Source organism: Carica papaya, chromosome 1 (assembly GCF_054855325.1).
Source record: "Carica papaya isolate Zhongbai chromosome 1, ASM5485532v1, whole genome shotgun sequence".
NCBI lineage: Eukaryota > Viridiplantae > Streptophyta > Magnoliopsida > Brassicales > Caricaceae > Carica > Carica papaya.
In genome coordinates, this window is record NC_142309.1 from 8,407,035 (window position 1) to 8,418,515 (window position 11,481).

Below are 11,481 nucleotides of genomic sequence, written 5' to 3' on the forward strand. Positions count from 1 at the left end.
TAGTAGATAAACTAATAAACCAAAAAAACAATTAAAATCAATAAATTAACGCACATGATATAATAGTAAGCAATTTATGCAGTATATGAATAAATAGATAACACATATAAACTATACACTAATAAGTTACTAGCTCCATCGGTGATCTATATTTAATTAATAAAAGATTATCAATATTTATAAATTTCACCATTTAATTATTATTTAAACTTTAATTAACCGTAATGGGAGAAAGGATAAGGGATTCTTACTCCGGATCGACGTTCGAAATACCGTCTTTTTCACTGCACTTCCCAGCAGTTCCTGGATTTCTTGAGTTTTTTTTTGTAAAAATCGAAAACACGCGTCACATATCCTAAAATATCCAAAAAAGCTAAAAATAAGGATTTTAAAATTTTTTGGGCCGGTTTAGGATTTTGGCATGACGCTGCCACCGTGCTCCAGCACCGACTCTGCCACCTATGGTGGTGCTTCCACTCGGTCTGGCTGGTTTCAGTCGGTCTTCAGTAAAAACCTGCAAAACCCGAGGTTAGGTGGTCTTTGTTGGTCGAAAAAAGAAAAAATTGAAGCATTACCGGTTAGGGGGGTTTTCTAGTGAAGAGGTTTACCATTCTTCTCACGGGGGCAGAGGTTCTTTTTGGTTGTCCTGTACTAGAAAAGAGTCAGGAATCCAATGGTCAGAAGATGGAAGAAAATTAAAAGGGAATTTAAGCTCATCGAAGGGGTTTTGAGTCGCGAGTGCGGCGAATCAGCCGAGCTCCACTCTCAATTTTTTGCATCCCTTTTGGTTTTTCTACGCCTATATGGGGTTAGAGAGGCTTAGAATTGAATTGTGAAGTGAAATGGAAGAAAAACTCACCTACCGGCACTAGCAACGAACTCCAGTGCGGTGACGATGGCGATCGGTCTTCTTCTCCGGTGACTGGTTCACTTTCGGCCGCCCCTCTTCTTCATCTCTGATTCCCTCTTGACAGTTAGGGTTAGGGTTTCTTGTGGAAGAGGAGTTTAAACACTCATCTTCATTCAATTCGGACTATCCGTTCGAGGAGACGTGGTCCGTTCTCAACCTTTAGATCAATCCTATCTAGGGAATGAATTTGGACCGTATGATCGGATAAAATCAGGGTCGTTCGATCGGGTCTAAAGGAGAAATGAATCTGGGTTATCCGTGCGCGCGGGAGTAGATCTGGGCCGTCGAATCGGTTGCCACACAAATCGCTCCTGTGACTTTCCGTGTGGATACGTGTCCGCGTGTCTGCCACGTGGCGCACGATGACCGACCGCACTACTGATGTGGCAATCCACGTGGCCACAATTATGTTATTTTCACTTTTGTTTTAATTTTTTAGATTTCTTTTCAAATAGGTCCTTTCTTATTTTTAGTTTGGCCATAACTTTTGAAAATTATTTTCAAATATATATAAAACATAATTTTCTTCAAAATTTCAATTAAAAATTAAAAAATTAAAATTTCTTAAATTATTTATTAATATAATTTGATTATCCCGGGCCTAAATTCTTAGCTCAGGTGTTACAATTCTCCATTTCTTAATAAAATTTGGTTCCTCAAATTTGCTGATATCTCAATAGTTAAATAATTGAGGGTAGTGAGTCTTGAAGTCTGATTTCAGCTCCCAAGTGGTCTCGTCCTACGAGTGATTCTTTCATAGGACTTTGCTGAAGGAAATTTCTCTATTGCGAAGCACTCTGTTCTTTTGGTCCAAAATACCAACCAATACCTTCTCGTATGATAAATCCTCTTGGAATGGAAGTGACTCATAAGACAAGACATGTGAGGAGTCCGGGTTGTACTTGAGTAGTATTAACACATGAAATATATTATGAACTCTGAATAATTCTTGAGGTAGTGCTAGCCTGTAAGCGGATGTTCCAATCATGTCCAATATCTTAAATGATCCGATGAACCAGGGGTTCAACTTCCCCCTCTTCCCAAACTTGGTGATACCCTTAAAGGGGGTGACCTTAAGGAACATTCGAACACCCTTCTCAAATTCTAAATTTCTCATTCGGGTGTTCGTATAACTTTTCTGTATAGTCTGGGCTGTCTTGATATTTTTTATGATTTTAATTATCTTCATTATGGTCTCATTTACAAGGTCTGGACTAATCAACTTCCTATCACCCACCTCTTTCTAGTAGATCGACGACCTATAGGGTCAGCTATACAATGCCTCATACGGAGCCATGTCAATACTCATCTGATAATTGTTATTGTAGGCAAACTCTATCAGGGGTAGATGGTCATCCAAATGCCTTCCGAAGTTTAGAACACAAGTCCTGAGCATATCCTCCAGTATACGAATGGTTCGTTATGCTTGTCAATCTGTTTAAGGGTGGAATGTTGTGCTAAGGGATAGTTTCGTCCCCATTACTTGTTGAAAATTTGTCCAAAATCGAGAGGTGAACCTAGGATCCCTATCTGATACCACTATCAATGAAACTACATGTAGCATGACTATCTCCTGAATATAGATTCTAGTTAACTGGTCAATGGGTCAGTCATTCTGATGGCCAAGAAATGAGAAGACTTAGTGAGTCGGTCAACAATTACCTAGGTTGCGTCATGCTTCGAGTGTATCCTAAGTAACCCTATTATAAAATTCATGGTGATATATTCTCATTTCTACTATGAGATTGCTAATGGTTGAAGTAACCCGCCTGAGCGTTGATATTCTACTTTGATCTGTTGACATACAAGGCACTTGGAGACGAAGTCAATAATTTTCCTTTTCATCCCATTCCACCAGAATTAGGGTCGCATGTTTTGATACATTTTAGTACTTCTAAAGATGCATGTAAACCTTGCACTACGAGCCTCTGTCATAATATCATTTTTTAGTTCACTGTCATTTGAAATACATAACTTGTCCTGGAATCTGAGCAATCCATCGGCAGAGATTTAGAATTTTAAATTTAAACTATATTTTATATCCTTTCTGAGAGCTGCTAGAGTGAGATCAGTTAGTTGAGCTTCCTTTATTCTCTAAATCAATTCGGGTTATACTACTAGATGGGCTAGACATGTGACTCTTTTTAAATATTGGAGTTGTATTTGCTGTGTAGTCTTTATTACCCTACATTCAGAAACTATTGTGTGAGCCAACATACTTGCACTCTTCCAATTGAGAGCATTGACTACCATATTACCCTTAACCGGGTGATAAAAGATCTCACAATTGTACTCCTTGAAGAGCTCTATCCAATACATCTGACGAATGTTGAGATCCTTCTATGTGAATATATATTTTAAACTCTTATGGTTTGTATAAATTTCAAATATCTCCCCATACAAGTAGTGGCATTAGGTCTTCAAGATATGAATAATGACAGCAAGTTCCAAGTCATGGGTGAGAGATAATTCTTTTTATGAGTTTTCAACTGTCTAGACCCATAAGTTATAACATTTTCATGCTGAATTAGAACGCAACTCAATCCTTGGTAGGATATATCACTGTATACTGTATATCCACATATCCTATTTAGTAGAGCTAAAACTGATGCGGTAGTCAATTGTTTCTTGAGTTCTGTAAAGCTCATTTCACATTTATCATTCCACTCAAACTTGATGTTTTTCTTTGTAAGTTGGGTCAGGGGGGCGGCTAAGCTTGAAAACCTTTCTACAACTTATGGTAATAACCTATTATGCCCAAAAAGCTTCAAACTTCCTTAACCAAAGTCAACTGCTTTCAACCCATTACTGCATCAACCTTCTTGGGATTCACTGACACCCCATCCTTTGACATTATGTGCCATAAGAAGGAAGTTTGCTCTAGCCAAAACTCACACTTACTCAGCTTCGTATATAGTTTCTTTTTCTTTAGAACCTATCAGAGCTGAGTCAGATGATGAATGTATTCCTCTCTGCTCTTTAAATAGAATATAATATCATCAATAAATACTATGATGAACTGATCTAAAAACGATCTGAAGGCCATGTTCATCAAGTCCATAAAGATGACAAGTGTATTGGTTAATCCAAATGACATGACCAGAAACTTATAGTGCTCATATCAGATTTTGAAGATCGTGTCAGAAATGTCTTCTGCCTTGATCTTTACTTGATGGTAACTCGAACGTAGATCAATCTTGGAAAAAACCTGAGCACCCTGTAACTGATTGAAAAGATCATTAATCTTGGGAAGGATGTATTTGTTCTTAAAGATGATCTTGTTCAATTCCCGATAGTCAATACACAACCTCAAAGACCTATCACTTTTTCTCTCGAATGTGACTCTAGCACCCTAGGGAGATATATTGTGTCGGATGAATATATTGTCCTGCAATTCCTTGATCTGTTTTCTCAGTTCTTCCATCTCAACACGATTCATTCGATAGGGGGTAACCGAGATGAGCTGGGTGTCAGGCTGAAGATCTATAGTAAATGCAACTTCTCAACCTACTGGTAGTACTGGTAGTTTATTAGGAAATATGTTTGGAAAATCTCAGACCACAAGAATATCTTGAATGCAAATTTCTTTCTTAACTTTGCCTAACGTAGAAAAAAAGAGCTGAGTTAAGGCATCTGATAAATAATGTTGTTATCATGGGTTAATAATATTTAAAATTTTTATTAATTTTTTAATACAAACTTTTCATGAAAATAATCTACTGTAGCGTGATACGCTCCTAACCAGTTCATTCCCAGAATTACATCAAAATCTCTCGTGTCCAGTACTATTAGATCTACATTCAATTTTTACCTGCTATTTCTATTATACGAGCCTTGTATATGACATTTTTTAATAGTGTTTCATTTCCAAGTGTAGACACAAACAACACAGAATCAAGGCTTTCAGGTGACATATTTAAATTTTTTGTAAAAATATGTGAAACAAAAGAATGTGTAACACTAGTATCAATTAAAATATGTGCAAGGTGGCTGCAAATTGTGTACATATCATGTATCACGTCTGAATTAACTTCAACATCCTACTGGGTGAGGGTCTGGCCTGATTTTGATTCTGCAGGCGCTCTTTCGGGTAGTGTCGAGCACTTATGTATAAGCAGTAGGTATTATTGAGGCGATAGAAAGATCGGTCCCCATGGTCCTTACCACAATAGTGACAAGTCTTACTGCGTCCTATTGTCAGGGCCTGAGGAGGAGCTTAAGTCACGGGCCTAGATCTCTTGTTCTATTGGTTCAGTGCAGTAGGTGCTGACCTACGATATAAGACCAAGGGCCTAGGGATGCCCACTACTGGAGGAAAGATAAGGAGGTTCCTTTCTATCAGCTGTGCCTTGGCCAAAACTACTGACTAAGTGTTGAGCTCGAATACATATAGTTGCTGTTTAATATTAGGACGGAGACCCCTACTCAAACTTCTTTGCCTTTCGGCCTTCGTCCATCATGCTTTCAGGAGAGTTTTGGCCCAATTTGTCGGGCTTGACCCGCGGTTTCTAGTTTACCTGCCATTTTTCTTGCTCGGATTTGGCTACAGAGGTACTCGAAATTGAATTCTGAGCAGGTAAAATTTTTTTTACTTCTTTTAGTGGTCGGTGGTGGCTCTGGCATGACGGCGGTCGGTCTCCTTCTTCGGTGTTTGGTTCTTCTTCTCCGGTGGGGGGTTGGTAGCTAGAGGTTATGTTCCCGTGTGATGCGAAGTATTTATAAAAATTTCGCATTGATCTAAACCGTCTATCTTGATTGATATCTTTTGTTTGATTGCGCATAAGGAAGAAACGAATCTGGGCCATCCATCGCGATTATTCTCGACCGTCCGATCGCGCCTAAAAAGGAAAAAATTATTTTCAATCTCATTCCTAATTTATTTTTTCTCAAAATTTTATTTAAATAAATATAAATTTAATTAATCAAATATTTTAAATTAAAAATTAAAGAGAAAAAAATTTATCTCAGGTCATTTTTTGGGTCCATGTATTATATATGCATTATAGCCCGAAATGGGATGTTTCTTTTAATGGGCATGTTGTGCTTTAGTGCTTGGAGGCGTATGTGCAACCTTTTCTTGTCAGATATAAATTCTTCTCTTCCCACTGCCGATTGGCTTCTTCGACACTTTTTTCACAGAAACCTTAAAGGGAGTTTTTCTTCTTCAAGCTGCTAGGGTTTCGTCTCTCCAAGGGAAACAAGGTATGTTCTCACTTATTTTTGCATAAATATTGTATTTTCACCCTAGATAAATAGATTAATCGTAGATATTGTTCATTCTATTTCATTCAAGCTTCATTCGAATAATAATATTAATATTAATAATTTAAAATAATAATATTTTATGAAACTTCTTTTTAAATTTTGAAAACAACGGATAAATTACTTATGTAACACCCGGGCTCAAAAATTGGTCCGGGATAATTTTTATGGATTATGAATATATATAATAATTAAAAAAATTTATTTTATTTTAATTTCATTAAATTTTTTAGAAAATATGAATTAATGACGAAATTGAAAATAATTTTAGGAAGAAGGGGTAAAAATTTGGATTCATGGGATGTTTTTGAAAGAAAAATTAAAAACAGAGGGCCAAAGTATAAATAAAAAAGTTCGACCACGTAAGACTACCCAATCAGCAGCCTCGATGAACCAGAGCACGCCGCGTGACCAAGTGTGGTGATGTCGACACCACGCGGGAAGTCACGCTGGCAATCCATATGCCCTGCGATTGGATGGCCCAGGATTGATCCCACAAGCGTGAACGGTCTGAATCTGTTTCTCCTTTAGGTACTATTAAACGGTTGAGATCAAACGTGATGAACAGTCCAGATTGGTTTTCTCCATAGATGCGATCGGACAGATGAGATCGATCGCGATGGACAGTCCAGATTAACACAGGATGAGTATAAATATTTCGCATCACACAGAACCCAAACCCTAGCTGCTAGCCCCCATGCTGGAGAAGAAGGACCAGACGCTGGAGAAGGAAGTCGATTGCTGACTTCCGCCGCAACAGAGCCACCTCCGACCGCCAAAAAGGTAAAAATTCTCATACTCTCTCAGAATTCGATTTTGAGCCTCCCTGTGGCCATATCAGAGCAAAACAAATGGTGGATAAGCCAAAAACTTCAAGCAAAGCCCGGCAGGGCCACCCCAGCCCAAAACCCGCAATCTTTTCAAATGAGCCCCTTCCAGGTTCTCGTTTTATGCAATTTTTCCATTGTTGTGCTCATCTTTTTTTTTTAGTAGGTTGATCGAAGGAAAGTCGGCAGAGCCGCTGCACCTGAAAACCCCACCATCAATAAGTTTCAATTTCATAATTTTTTAGGCCAACCGAGACTTCCTAACGTATTTTTTTACATGGATATGTGTAAAGTCAGTAGAAACTGGCCAAAAACAGCCAGGCCAAGGTAAACTGTCTCTGCGGGTGGCGGTGCTGTCGTTAGAGCACTGCAGCGGCACCGTGCTGAAATTTCGAAATTGGCCTGAAGGAATTTTTAACACCGATTTTTTATTTTGGGGATATTTTTTAGGTAAGTGGAGCGTATTTAATCTATGCGAGAAAATTCAGAAAATTTGATGACCGTCAGGAGGTGCGGTAGAAAGTAGGGTATTTCAGACACCGATTCGGGTAAGAATCTCTCACCCTATTTCCTGTTAGTTATTTGCTTGTTCAACTTTAAATGCATGATAATATATTAAAATAGTTAAATAATTCAGTTGTGTTTTCTTAATATATATATCGGTTGTTTTGCGTGATTTACGGTTGATTGTGAGACATAAAATTAATATACAAATGGAAAATTGCTTGATGATGTGAATTAATAAATAGTTGTCTTACTATGTAACACCCACCTAAAGCTTTTATTTTTATTTATTTTTATTTTTTTATTATTAATAAATATAATTTTTTGATTACTTATTTTATTTTATTTTATTTTATTTTAATGAAAAAATTGAGTAAATTGATAAAGGATTAAATTGAAAATAATTTTGAAAAAAAAGGGTGAAAATTTAAGTTCTGGGGGTATTTTTGAAAGAAAAATAAAAAACCAGATGTAAAAATATAATTTAGAAAAATTGCGCCACGTCAGACGCTCGGTCAGCAGCCCCAACCACCTAGGACACGCCATGTGGCAGAGGCACTGACGCGAAAAGAGCCACGTGGGCGATCCACGTGCGCGCAATTGAATGGTTGAGGTATGATCCCGTGCGCACAGACGACCCATAGTGAATGGCGCACGAATGGCCTAGATTGGATCGCGATGAACGGTCCATATTCACCCCCTATTTAATCACGATCAGATGGTCCAGATCAAAAGCGATGGACGACCCATATCAAAAGTGGATGGGTATAAATAACCCAATCCGCACCTAAATCCTAATCCTAACCGCCATAACCCCTCACCGGAGAAGATAACCCAGCCGTCGTAACCCCCCGCAGCACTGAAACCCTTTTCGACAGCCAAAAAAGGTAATAGTTTCCTCTTTTGCAAGAAATTCAATTTTAAGCCTAGCCATGACCAAATTGGAGTGAAAGAACAGGCCAATTGGTTGAAAAAATACCGTCGAAGCCTGGTGGCACCGCCGCAGGAAATTTTACAAACCGCGTTCGATGACGCCCTTCTCGATTCCCGTTTCGTGTAATTTTTCCACCATTGTGATCACTGTTTTCTTCTCTACATATTGACTGAAACGAAACACCCAACCGCAACGTGAGCCGGAGGAGCCGTCGCACTGGAGAGCCCCACCGCCAGTGAGTTTTGGTTTTTCGTATTTTTTCGGCCCACCGAGGCCCTTAAGGGTGTGTGCTCGTAGGAATCGATGTAAAATCGATCGAATTTGGCCAAAAACTGCCGAAAACGGCTGACTCGAGGCGGACCGCAACCGCGGGTGGCGACGCCGTCGTTGGAGCAAGGTGAAGCCGCCATGCCTAATTTTCAAAATTGGTCGAGTAGGCCCTGAGACTAATTTTTGAGTTTATTTGGGACATTTGTAGGTACCATAAGCGCATTTTAGTTCCCAGAAAAAAATTCAGGGAACCTAGTGACTGCCCGTAGGCGCAGTAAACTATTTAGTTTTTCGACGTCAAATCAAGTAAAGACCACTCATCCTATTTCCTATCATAGAATTGAAGTTTGAATAAATAATAATTTGGTATTTTATACAAATTAAATAGAGGTGCATAATTAATTACGGATTGCTAATGCAGTTCGAACCGGACCTTGTTATCTGTGATTTATTTTACAGTCTAAAAGCATGATGATATCTGGTTTATCTATTTTTTAGTTTAAATACATGTATTACTGCCTTACCTGACCAGTGTTTGATTTTGAAATTTTAGATATGATTGCATTACCAAATGCATATTTATTTGTTTATGTGATTATATTTGTTTTGATAATGGAGACTAAGGAAAAATAGAAAAGGGGTGTAATCAAATAAACAGATAGAATGACAGCCTTACTGGATATCCTGAGAGATGGTGGACGGACCGGATTCATAGGGAACCCTACCGTGAACGTTGTCTCATATCGGACGAGGTATGGAGACTTGGTAATTTGGCGCTCATACCGGACGGGATATAGGGACGACCCGCTTCACCCTCATACTGGACGGGGTATTGAGGTTTAATGTCTTGGCGCTCATACCGGACGGGGTATGGGGACGGTCTTGTAATTGAGATTGTTAAGGAAAATGGTTCACGTGTAGCGGAGATACCCTTATGGACCCCCATGGATACTAGTAGGCTGGTGAAACGAGAAACGGTTATGATTTGATTATTGTTAATGAATATGAATTTACGATATGTTCTACGTTCCTAATTGTGCATGAAGTTATGATCTGTATGATATTATTATCTCTATAGGTTGTTTTCATAAATTCCACAATGGTAATTGTATTGTAAATGATTTTATGATTGATAAACGAATTTGCTAAATTTAGTACTCTATTAGTTGTTTTGATTTTATACCAATCTTTGCTTCTGTGCCAGTGATATAGTATGATATCCTTGTAACTCAACCTTTATTTAATCATTTCAGATCAAGAGAACCTAGTTTCAAAGCCTGATATGCAAGAAGATTCCGAGTAGATGCTAGATACTTTCTATTTTCCATTATTTTTCTTATTTCTCATGTTTCTTTTAGAGAACTCATTCCGTAATGTTTGTTTAATACTTTTAAGTTCTTGTATAAGGGATGTAAATTTTAACCTTTGATTTCACTTCCGCACTTAAATTATTATATATTTCATTTTGGATTTCCGATATCGTTACATACTAAATATCCTGGGAGATGGTAGACGGACCGGGTACATAGAGAACTCTACCGTGAACGGTACCTCATACCGGATGGGGTATCGAGGGATAATATTTTTGGCGTTTATATCGGACAGGGTATGGAGACGGCCTGGTTCACCCTCATACAGGATGAGGTATCGAGGGATGACATTTTTGGCACTCATACTAGACGGAGTATGGGGACGGCCAGTTAATTGATAAGTTTAAATATTGGGTTCACGCATAAGGAGATATCCCTATTGACCCCTAAAGGTACCGGTAAGTAGATGAAAAGGAAAGTTGTTCTTACTCATTCGTATAAGAAATCATAATGTTATTTGAGTTATTGTCTTTATGGGTCGATTTTAGAAATCTCATAATAGTAAATATGCAATAAATAGTTTTCCTTATGATAAATGAACTTACTTAAATTAAGAGGTTTATTAGTCATTTTATATTTTTTTTTACCAACCTGTAGTTTCTGTATCGGTGAACAGTGTGATATTCTTATTGGACTAGTATAGTTTACCCCTATTAACCATTTCAGATCAAGAAGATCAATATCTAGATCGTAATCAGCAGAAGAATTTTGAGTAGATATCCCCCGGATCCTATCAAGAACTAATAGAGGTTAATCTCCTTATAATATTTATTTACTATTTTCATATGCTTATTTCATTTTTTTATGAACTGCTATGAAAAGAACATTTTCGTAACTCTATTGGGTATTCAAATTTATGTGTAAGGAATGTAAATCCTAACATTATTATACGTTTTTGTATCTTTAATTCAAATTTATTTTATCCTAAGTTTTCGGGCCCTTACAAGTAATCTCTTTTACTTATTTAAGAGAATGAGTTAAAACATTGGCATTCTATCCTTAATTATTTTGAGCCTTTAATAATGACATATGATTTAATTCTTTTATACAGAGGGAGCTCTTAAATGGATTACTCTTCTACGTATTGCACTTTGTGTATAAATAACTCACTTTTTGTTATTCGAATGCCACTAACTTTTAATTGGTGCCTCCACCTTAAATAATCAATTTTTTTGCAGTGTACAAGATTTTATACGAATTTCATAATTAAATAACTACAAAGTTCTATATATATTTTTTTATCAATCACTATCTTTTCTTACTCTTGGTTATATTTTATTAAATTCAATTATGATATTTCCAGTACTTTTCCAATTTTGATTTTCTATAGCATATGTAGCCATTGAGCCTCCGAGGAACAAGAGAAAAATGGTGGAATGGTGTGTAGATCCAATTATTAAGGCC